We start from the raw sequence: 10,143 nt of genomic DNA, 5'->3' as shown, positions 1-10,143 counted from the left end.
CCCTTGGGTAGGTCAGAAATTGCAGTCTGTGACCCCGAGGGATCGCTCTGGACCTCTCCCAAGGGTCAGGAAAATCAGCACAAGACACCAAAAACCTGGATGTCTGCAGGTGACAAACACCCCCCTGAACTCTGCCTGAACATGAGTCGGTGTTATTGCAGTACCGAGCTCTCATCAGTGCCAAAGGATTATTCAATCCTGATTAATTGTGAAATAGAAATACTCTTTAAAAGGCTGATTCAAAGCCCAGTGGAAAGATTACTATTGCCTTGCATGGAGTCGTGGGTAAATTTGCTGTTTGGCTCTGGGGCTGACGCATGAACGTTTGAGCAGCTCTGTATTGAAGAGGGCATGAAATGCTGTTTAGATTACCCTCCAGTGAAGTGTAATGTTTGATAACATCAGTAAATACAAAACAGAAACAAAATGACAACAGCATTTGAGCATCTTGTGCTAGTAAATGAGGTGGAAAAGTTAAATGAATATAGAAGAGGATCCCCAGAAGCTGGTCGCAGCACAATGCTGGTAGGAGCCCGGTTGTTACCATACTGAGATCAACATGTGGAGCTCTAAATCTTTTTGGATCATGGCTGAACAGAGAGATTTGCTCGTAGCTGCCTTTTCTGTTATTCATATCGTATAGGCTGTCCTCCTCTCCTACCAGCAAACAAACAAAAACTGTGCCAGCTATAGCGGCAGTTTACATGGGAAAACAATGAAGCAATTTCAGGAAAGTATTAGATGTAATTTTGGCTTTTTTTTGCTGTCACTTAGCAGCCAGGAAGAGGAGATGCACTGATGTGCAGAGACGGGCGTGTATTATGCAAACTCATATCACAATCTCATTGACTGTTCGTGGACCCCCATATCTCTCTGTTTCCATCTGTTGTTTTAAGACTTAAGTTGTTTGGAGGATGTCCAAATTCCTTTCCCTTCCCCAACTTGGGTGAAGTACCTGCCTGCCTTAGGCTCCCTACACAGACACCAGAGAGAGAGGCTTCTCCAAAGAAAGTGATGTGCCAGGGGATGCTCCTTTCTCTCCCTCTCCCCTTTCCCTCCTTCCATCCTCTTCCCTTGACTGCACAGGGATTTTACAGGGTGCCTGGATACATCGCCCCAGTCAAGATCTGGAGTAGGATGGGGTGAATGTGGGTTATGCTGCTGTCTTCAGCTGGTCATGGTTCAGAATTAAGATAACACAGGCTGTGAGGAGCACAAGTGTGCGATCTACCGGTTGCCCGTGGCCCACGAGTGGGCAGCAGCAGCAGAAGATGCCATGTCTGGGTTTAGGCAGGAGCTCATGGCTGATGCAATATTTCAAGAGATAACAGGGAATGTCAGGCTTATCCGAGAATATAGAAATGACAGAAGATAAATAAGCAAAGCATATAAAACATAAACTCAGTCCTATTAAAATTAAGTATGTTTTAATTTCTGAAAAGAATGACATTTTGCTGTTAGATTTACTGAACAGGAAAAGATTACATGCATCGTTAAAAGAAAATGTTTTCAAGGGCGCTTTTAAAAAATTGTATCCATGTTTGCAATTGCCATGTGCAAAAAATAAAAATCAGAGAAGGGAAAAAAAACCTCAGCAAGCAGTGGAAATAGCTCATTTTGTGAATTATAGGAAAAAATATACCATCTGTGATTTAGTGTCGTTCCCAAGATCCCATCTGTGATCGAAGCACAGTCCTCGTTGAAGGCTGAATCTCTGAGCTGTTCCATATGATAAGATATTTCTCTTGGAAGATGCTTGGGCTAATAGGTTTGTTTTTCTGGAATATAGCTCTTCTAGATGAGATATAGAAACCTAGAGGTCCAGTTTTGCCTCCAGCGGCTGACTGCAGCTGATGGCAGGAGAAGCAGGAGTGAAAGGAGGTCAAAGATCTAACCACCTTTTCCTTCAGAATTTCTATACTACTTTTTATCGGGTCAGGTTGTTGGGTCTAAGAGGGCTAGATGGTGATTTCATAATCTCTAGTGTCACACATTGTGGTCACCGGACTCCTTGCACGAAGAGGGCTCACCATGTAGGTGCAGCTGCACCACAGAAGCTCTATTTCCTTTTGTTACTGCTATTAATTTTTCAGTGGAGTAGAGTGAGAGAGACATCCCTTGAACTGGTGGCAGGCCTCTAATGCAAATGCACTTCTACTGTCTTCTTATGCCTTTATATATGGTGTCACTGTGATCTCTTAGTCTTAGTCCAAAGGTGGCCTTAGCTGTATCAGGTATATATACAAATACAACATATTTCATTCCAATCCTCTACTAATTACATGCACATGTACAGACTGGTGCAATTTCAGTTACCACTGAAATTTATATTTGAATAATAAATGCACCCACCTGTTTAATATATGTTTATATTTTCTGCTCTATATAATTACATGCTGATTATACAATTATAGAAAATACTTACATATTTTGCACAATTATGCTATTACTGAAATAATGGCCGCAATAGAACTGCTTGTGTGCGTGCGCATGCACACGTTTAGGAAAATACAGCCGTGGTTGGTTGTTTCAGAGTTGTCCAGAGCTCGTGCAGCTCCATCTCGAGTGAGGTGTGCTGCTTGCACAGACGGTGATACACCACAGCAGCGTGTGGGTTATTACTTTTATCACCTGTGGGTGAATTTAGCTCTTATTACAAAATGGTTTTGGCTTTATTATAAAACACCTGCAATAAGGATGTTCATCCAACCTGATTTTGTGCTTGGCTGGCTCGGCTCCCTGTGCCCCTCAGCTCTGATGCACGATGTGAGGTGCACAGGCGCTGGGGGTGCAGCTGCCCAAAAGGACACCCCAGAGCCACCGTCCCTCTTACGCTGGGCTGTGGGGGTTGGGCTACCAAGCCCCAGTCTGCATTTGCCTCTGCTGGGTTCAGGACAGATGTTTCACTGTGCCTACACAGCCTCAGAGCACTTTAGGCGTCCTGGCAGGCTGTGCTGCCTGCCACCATGTGAGCGTGCGAGGGATGGGGCAGATTCGTGTCACGGCATGTAATGTCGTATGGGAGAGTACAACTGCAGCTGGCTCTCATACAGCCCTCTGGTCTGGGTGCTCTCATGCTTGGGGGGTGTTCCTAGTCACTGGCTTAATACAGATGAATAAACAAACAAGTAGCAGCCATTGATAACATCGGCATCTGTGTTTGTACTGATGGCGAGTGAAACGATTCACCCAAGCTAACACAACAAAGCAGCGTCAGAGCTGGGAGCGGGACGCCTGCCTCCCACCTGCCTTTCCCGGCATCAGCCAGCTGCCTGCACGGCACCGCGAGGGAGAAAAAACCTGCTGTTCAGTGGGATAACTACACCCGGCTTTGCCTCTTCCACACTGTACAGGCCTTGCAGCCAAAGGGTTAAAAAGAAACGAGTGCATTTGGCATGCTCTGCAGAGTGCCCGAAGTCTGAACATGAATGACCAGATTGCTTTTTACTTTTTAAATTAAGCCCTCTGTCTGTATGCACGCAGCTAACACTGCTGTTCCATTAAATAAAAGAATTTGTTTCCACTCTTATTTTTAATAGGGTAAGACCCTGCCGTTCCATCTCACAACTTTACTGACACGAGATCTTATTAAAAGCAATCCTCCCCCTCACCTCCTTGAAATCTGAGCTTCTGATAGCTTCATCCACATTGTGTTTATTTTATATACACAGCTCTGCAGCTGCTGCTTCCTTCTTCTCCGATAAATGACAGCATAACTGTTGCATCCACTAAAAAAAGTAAATAAAATTAAATGGAGAAGAACAATACATCTCTGGCAGAGAATAATAACTCTTTTAAGGCACATATCTAAATTGTACAGCCTGATCTTAATTGTAAGGATAATTCTTTGTTATTTCAAGCAACTTGGAACGCGACAGCAAACGCGCACTCTTGGCAGTACATCCAGAGAGATTTGTGTGGAAACAATGGGGAGAATTCTGAACTGAAAGGAGATTGAAGCGTCTTTATTAGGTTAATAGGGCTAGAGTCTGTGATGAGAAAGAGTGGAAGAATATGCTACGATCTGTTGGTTGGTTGGTTGGTTGGTTGATTTGGAGGGGTTTTTTAAGCACAGGCAGTGCTGGATGAGGCCCCGCGTGGATGTTGTACGGGTGAGCGTTAGTTGGCAGCAGGAAGCTCCTTGACCAGCCAACCACTAACCCCTGCGTCTCGCTCTTGGAGGACCGAGAGCAGGAGGTTTCCCTTTTCCCCACGGCCGGTGAGCCAGGCCGGTCTCACGCTGGACTGGTGCCACTGACGTGTGGCCCCATCCAGGCTCCAGGCCAGCGCCCTTCTGTTATCATCTCTCTCTGTTTCATTCTCTCTGGCATTGCAGATGAAGGCGATGCCAGCGGTGGAGGCCAGCACCAGAGTGCTGGTAGTTACTGGTGCTGTTTAGCCGTGGCTGTGGGGCTGGGGTACAATTTCTAGATACCTATTCAGTCCTTAGACAAAAGTCCTCTTGATTTTGCCTGGAATTTGTCTGAGGAGCTGGGAAATGATATTAAAGCAGAACAAAGCGACAGAGAGTAATGTGAACTCAAACTACTAAATTAGGGGAGGACAGTATTTGTGGTAACATCAGAAACTGGAATTGCTTTTGAGAATCATCCAGCTCTTTCTGGAATAAGGGGAACCTGTGCAGATGCATGATCAGCTCTTCTAATGTCTTGGCTAATTGAGAAGCTGTATAGCTGAGATTTTGGGGGAAAGCGAATTGCTTTCCTGATTGGTAGCTGGGGAAAAAAAGAGGACCTGGTAGAGTGATCTGCTGGAGGCAGGGAGAAGAAATACTTCCAAGCAATGAAACACTACCCTTGGTGAGGAGATAGGAAAGGATGAGAGGACAAAAAAATAATCCATGTGATGACTTCAAAAACATAGAAATCTTTTATTTGAAAGACAGAGATAAAACTACAAAAGGTGGGAAGTGCATTGTCTGTTTTGAAAGTAGTTAAGAAAGACCTTGGGAAAGATCAGGCTGGGCAGGAGCGCTGCTGCTCTAAGGGAGTAGCAACAGTTGACAGTAAGCCAAGGTGGTCGCCTTATCAAAAGGATGAAGGAATAATGGCTATAAAAGGAGTGAAAAAGGTTTCCAGAACAGGTGAAGTGGCACTAGGGAGATTTACCCTGGTGTTACCTGGAAGATGGCTGCAGGATGAGGTGAAGGAGGGCATCAGCTCAGGAAAGCCCGCGGCGTGGCTGTTTGTATGCTGCACAGCAGGACACAGCCTTTCTGCTCTTCTGGGTGTAGAGCTGGTGCTCACCAGCTCTGCCTTTACTGCTCTGTAAGCGATGCCCTGCCATCGGTGTGGCACCACAGCCTGCACAGGCGTCCCTGGGAAGATGCTGTGGGAACCAAGCTCGCTGCAGAGGGGCCCACATGCCAGGAGGGTGGGTATTTGCAGCTCCCTATGGATAACCTGAGTGTTGAAAGCAATCTCAAGTGTTCTCTGTATCATGTTTACCGTGTAATCGGTGGCCGTTTACCCTTGTACCTAAAGAGATAGCAGCAAGTTGTTTACGGTGGCCCCAGCCTGCTTTCCTGCCCTGCTTGCAGGGCACTCGCTGGGCTGGGTGCTGCCTGCAGGCCAGACTTGGGAGAAGGTGGGGTGAAACCTCAGCTTCCAGGAGAGGAGGAGGAGGGTGCTCTGGACCATGCTCACGTACCTGCTCTGCAAGGCAGGCTGAAGCTGGCTGTGGGTTACTATTCCAGCGTAGCCTCAGGGATAAATAAAAGGAGCCACGTTCCCATGAATGCTGGCCCTCGTACCAGCTCCAGGTGTCAGCAGGGAAAAGGGCAGCTCCTCGTCCTCAGCCAACCCCAGAGGAGAGTCTGAGGCACCTGCACGTCTCCCTGACACTGTTTCAAGGAGGAGTCCATTTTGCTGTGCTGGACCATTTTCTCTCTGCCCTGTCGCAGCATGGCTGTAACACAGCATCGCTCAGCTCCCCTTGGGCCAGCAAATTCCAGGCATGAACTGAGGACAACATCTGGCCCTTTGAAACGTTCCAAGAAGTACCAGACACAGCCTGAGAGGCTATGAGAGGCAGAAGGAATGTAAAACCTGAAGCAGCACCCTCATTTTCTGATGCTGCAGTTCGGTAAGTATCAACAAGGTCATTGCTGGATCAGTTTTTGTCTTTTAATCGGGAGGAAGATTTACAGCTTCTGGAGTGTCTGGCCTAGCCAGTATCATACAGATGCTCCTTGCATATGCTCCAACCTGAGGCAAAACACAAAGTAGTTTGATATTAATATAAGCTAGAGCTCATAATGAAATAATCACGTCACCAGAGATTTATCTTTTGGTGAAGGCAACAATTTGTCTGGGAACTGATCAGGTTTTTCTCTGTGGACTAAACACTGAATTAGGACCAAGGAGGTGGCGAGGGCAGGGTGAGCAAAAACTCTTACCCTGTGAATGAGGGCAATAAATGAGGTTTTCATTTAGTTGCGTAAACTCTTAACCTTTCTTGCTGCAAAGTGCCATCTAGTGTTCACAGCCATGCCTGCCGGCGCCTCGCCAGCCAGAAATTGTAGCGTCAGGCTGCAAACCGCTTAAAAAGACTGAATGGAAGGCAGACAAGCAAACAAACTTTAATTATTAATAACCAGATGTTATTGGTCTTTAATACACGATTGTAATAACTTAGGCAAACGAAGCTGCTTTATTACGTGATGGATTAGATGTTTCGACTGGCTTCAAAAATTAACCTGGATCTCAGAAAGCAAAGCGGAGACTGTGCTGAAGGAGCATGTTGTCAGGAAAGCAATTGTGGAATTTCATGCACAAAATATATGCGCAATGATGTGTCAAATTTGCATGTGCAGCGAGCATTGTGGCATTATTAATGTTGTTTATGTTGCAGTGGTGCTTCTGTGTGCTCATGAGAGAAGTGGAATCGGGCACGGTACACATGGAGCCCTGCAAGATGGTCCCTTCCTCACAAGTTTGCAAGCCAGGTGCAACGAGCAGGTGAATCAGGAACAGGAGAGCACCTTAATGACCATCACCCACTGTGTAGGGGCATGCCAGTTAATTGTGCATACAAATTAGTCAAGCAGTAGCCTAAAATCAGACTCAGCAAAGACACAGCTTAGCATCTGAAGTGCAGGAAACAGGGAGGGATGATCCACAAGAACACTTGGAAACTGGAGGCGGAGGGGAGGTTAAAAAGTGCACAAAAATAACTCTGCATCCAGATTTGTATCTGGGGCACCTTTCGCACTGGGCTGGGGCTGTCCTGATTGGCTTGGAAATCTCCCTGCCACATCTGATCACCCCTGAAACCACCCCGAGCACAGACCTCAAACACAAAGGTTGTTATTATAATTTGTTGTTATCTGCAAAGTGCTGACAGCACCTAGAAGTGCCAGAGGATTCATGCCTTAGGTTTTGCTCTTGCAGTGGCCAGGAGCAGAGTCTAATTAGCCCAAACAATGTCCATGATAGAGAACAGCCCTACTGACAGGGAGCAAATTAGGTCTCTGACCTAGCAAAGCATTTAACCATGTGCCACATTTTTTAGTACGTGTATCTCTGGATTAAGACCTGGATGACGTAACCTTTTGCTGCCTCTAATTTTTTTGATTGCAGTATGAAGCACAGCTCAGCTTGCTGGCTCAGAAATCCCTGTGTATGGTATTAATATGCTTTCTAAACCGTCTCCTTGTGCCTTGACAAAACACCAGGCTTTCCTCCCAAACGGAAGGATCTTTCCCGTCTACTTTCCTAGACCTCTCCTTTCTGTTTGCTTCTTCGTGATCTGCTGAATTTTTCTTGTGTTCCTTGTCTCACCTCGGTGATAAATGACAAAGCAAATACAATAGCAATGAAGAACCTGGAAGGCTGCACAAACTATAGGGGATGCTGAGAAATACCCAGTTTTATCTTCCTGAAGTTTGGGATGCAGAAGTTGGCTCTGAGCTTGAGGGAGTCACCTCATTGTCAGAACTGATGTGACCTTTATGAATTTCTCAGAAAAGTCCTTGGCAATGAGGACCTTGTGAGGAGCTACATGGCCCTCAAAGGGAGTTTTGAGTTTAAGGTTTTACCCTGGATCTTCTCATGCCATAGCAAAGGCTTACCCTCTGCAGGACAGGCTGGGAGCACGTCTGCTTTGCTTCCCAAGCCACATTATAAGATTGGTGGTTTCAGAGTTGGGAGAACAGGAGGTTTAAGGAAGAGACTCCAACTGGAAATTGGTGGGTGTTACACTTGATGATCTACTTGCATCCCTGTTCAGGAATCCTCTGGGAGAGTGTGCCACAAAATACTCTCCTATGATACCTGCTCTTTCCCTGTACTTGCTGTTGGAAATCTAGTATCACTGGGCTAGATGGACCTTTGGTCTGCACCCACGTCACTGCTCTTATCTCCCATGTTCTTCATCAATTCCCACCTCTTCTGATTCATTGTGTTGCTTCCACTGCTGTGACAGGGCATGGAACCATGGAGGGCAACCCCACTTCTTTGTCCTTGCCCCACTGTGATCTGAAGGGCCCCAAAGTTGTACCTATACATGTACTGCATGAAGCTGGCAGATGAGACAGCTGCCCATTGAGCCTTTGCACCCCTCACCATGCACGTCCATCTCTTCTACTTGAGCTGGGAGGGATACAGTTATAATGCATGCTGACACAAACTGCTTGGGTCATCTTAAATTTTGATGAAGAATTAAAACAATGAGGGAATTCATCAGCTCATGCTACAAGTGATCATTGCAACTACTTCTCATTTGTGCTGGCCAGAAGTGCCTGGTGATACCATTCCCAAGCAAGCGCCTGAACCTAGATGTTCACCGGCTTCTCAATTAGCAGTACAAGAGAAATAAAGATAAGAGCTTCTGAGTTATGGAGAGGCAACCTCAGAGGTTTGCACATCAGGGTTACAGCTCCCCTTGCAAGTGGAACTGCCAGTTCTGTAATAAAGCCCAAGCACGATGCAGCATATGCCCAAACAGTACAGAGTGTGCCGAGAAACTTGAACTGGGTTTTGTTTATTGTCATGTACTCAGAGCAGCAACATTTGTGCAGATTAGATCTGAAGATGGGGGGGGGAAAAGCCCACCCCTCCCTTAATTATTACAGCACAGTGTGTTTCTTAGTGCCACCTCTTGGCCAGCAGACTCTAAGGTTTCATACAAAGACTGGAGCATCTTGTGTGATGTAAACACGTTAAACCTGCTCTGGTCCATGCTGGTGTTTCATGGGAGAAAGGAAGCAAATATTGTAAATTAGTATAGAAGAACAGCCTGAAATATTTGTATTTCTTCTTTCAGTTTTTAACAGGCTTATGCTATGATGGGCATGGTATGGGTTTCGACGTAGAAGGGTGTGTCAGTGGTTTTGATGTGCAGCTTGTGTGTGCTCAGGCTTTGCATATGATCATAGCAAAAAAAATCAAGCATTTTCAAATATAAAGATACCACAGCATTTTTCCCAATACAAAAATAAATTATGAAAGGAAAAGATTATCCAACATTTGCTTGGTTTATCTCCTCTAGACTGCACTTCCAACATATTAAATATGGACTGTATATAGACCTTATGGTCAGAAGAACCCCTTCCACAACACAAGGGGATTTCTTCAGCAATTCTTCCATCAACATCAGAACTTTGGGTTGAGTAAAATGATGGGGTTTTCAGACCACGGTCCACAAATCCCAGAGTTCACGACTTATTTGTGTGGAGTCAGGAAAAGGTAACTAATACAAACAGGGCAAGCTTAAGGTTTGCTACCTAAGAGCTGAAACATCCGTAGCAGTATTTTCAGAAATCTGCATATTGAGAAAAGTTGCACACAGCTGTGGTACAGAAAGCTCTTTAGATAGGTGCTCACCCTGGCGGTGAGGTTTTCAAGTGACAGATTGTCCATTACATTCTTAGGTAATCTGTGAAAAGAGTTAATTGCCTCCCCATGACATAAAACATGCGAATCTGGTTTGTGGCCTGAGTTCATGTAACTTCCATTTCTAGCTGGTGGGTTTTGTTATGTCTCAATGGTGAGCTCTTCTAACCAGGACTATCTGATTTTTTTTTTAAAGCATGGATGCTATCCTAATTACCAACTACTGATTAATAAAAGTAATATATTAGAAAAATACCTTCTAATATGAATTACATATGGCCCAGCTTTA

The sequence above is a fragment of the Vanellus vanellus genome, assembly GCF_965231255.1.
Source record: "Vanellus vanellus genome assembly, chromosome: 11".
NCBI classification, from domain to species: Eukaryota; Metazoa; Chordata; class Aves; order Charadriiformes; family Charadriidae; genus Vanellus; species Vanellus vanellus.
This window is presented reverse-complemented; position numbering follows the sequence as displayed.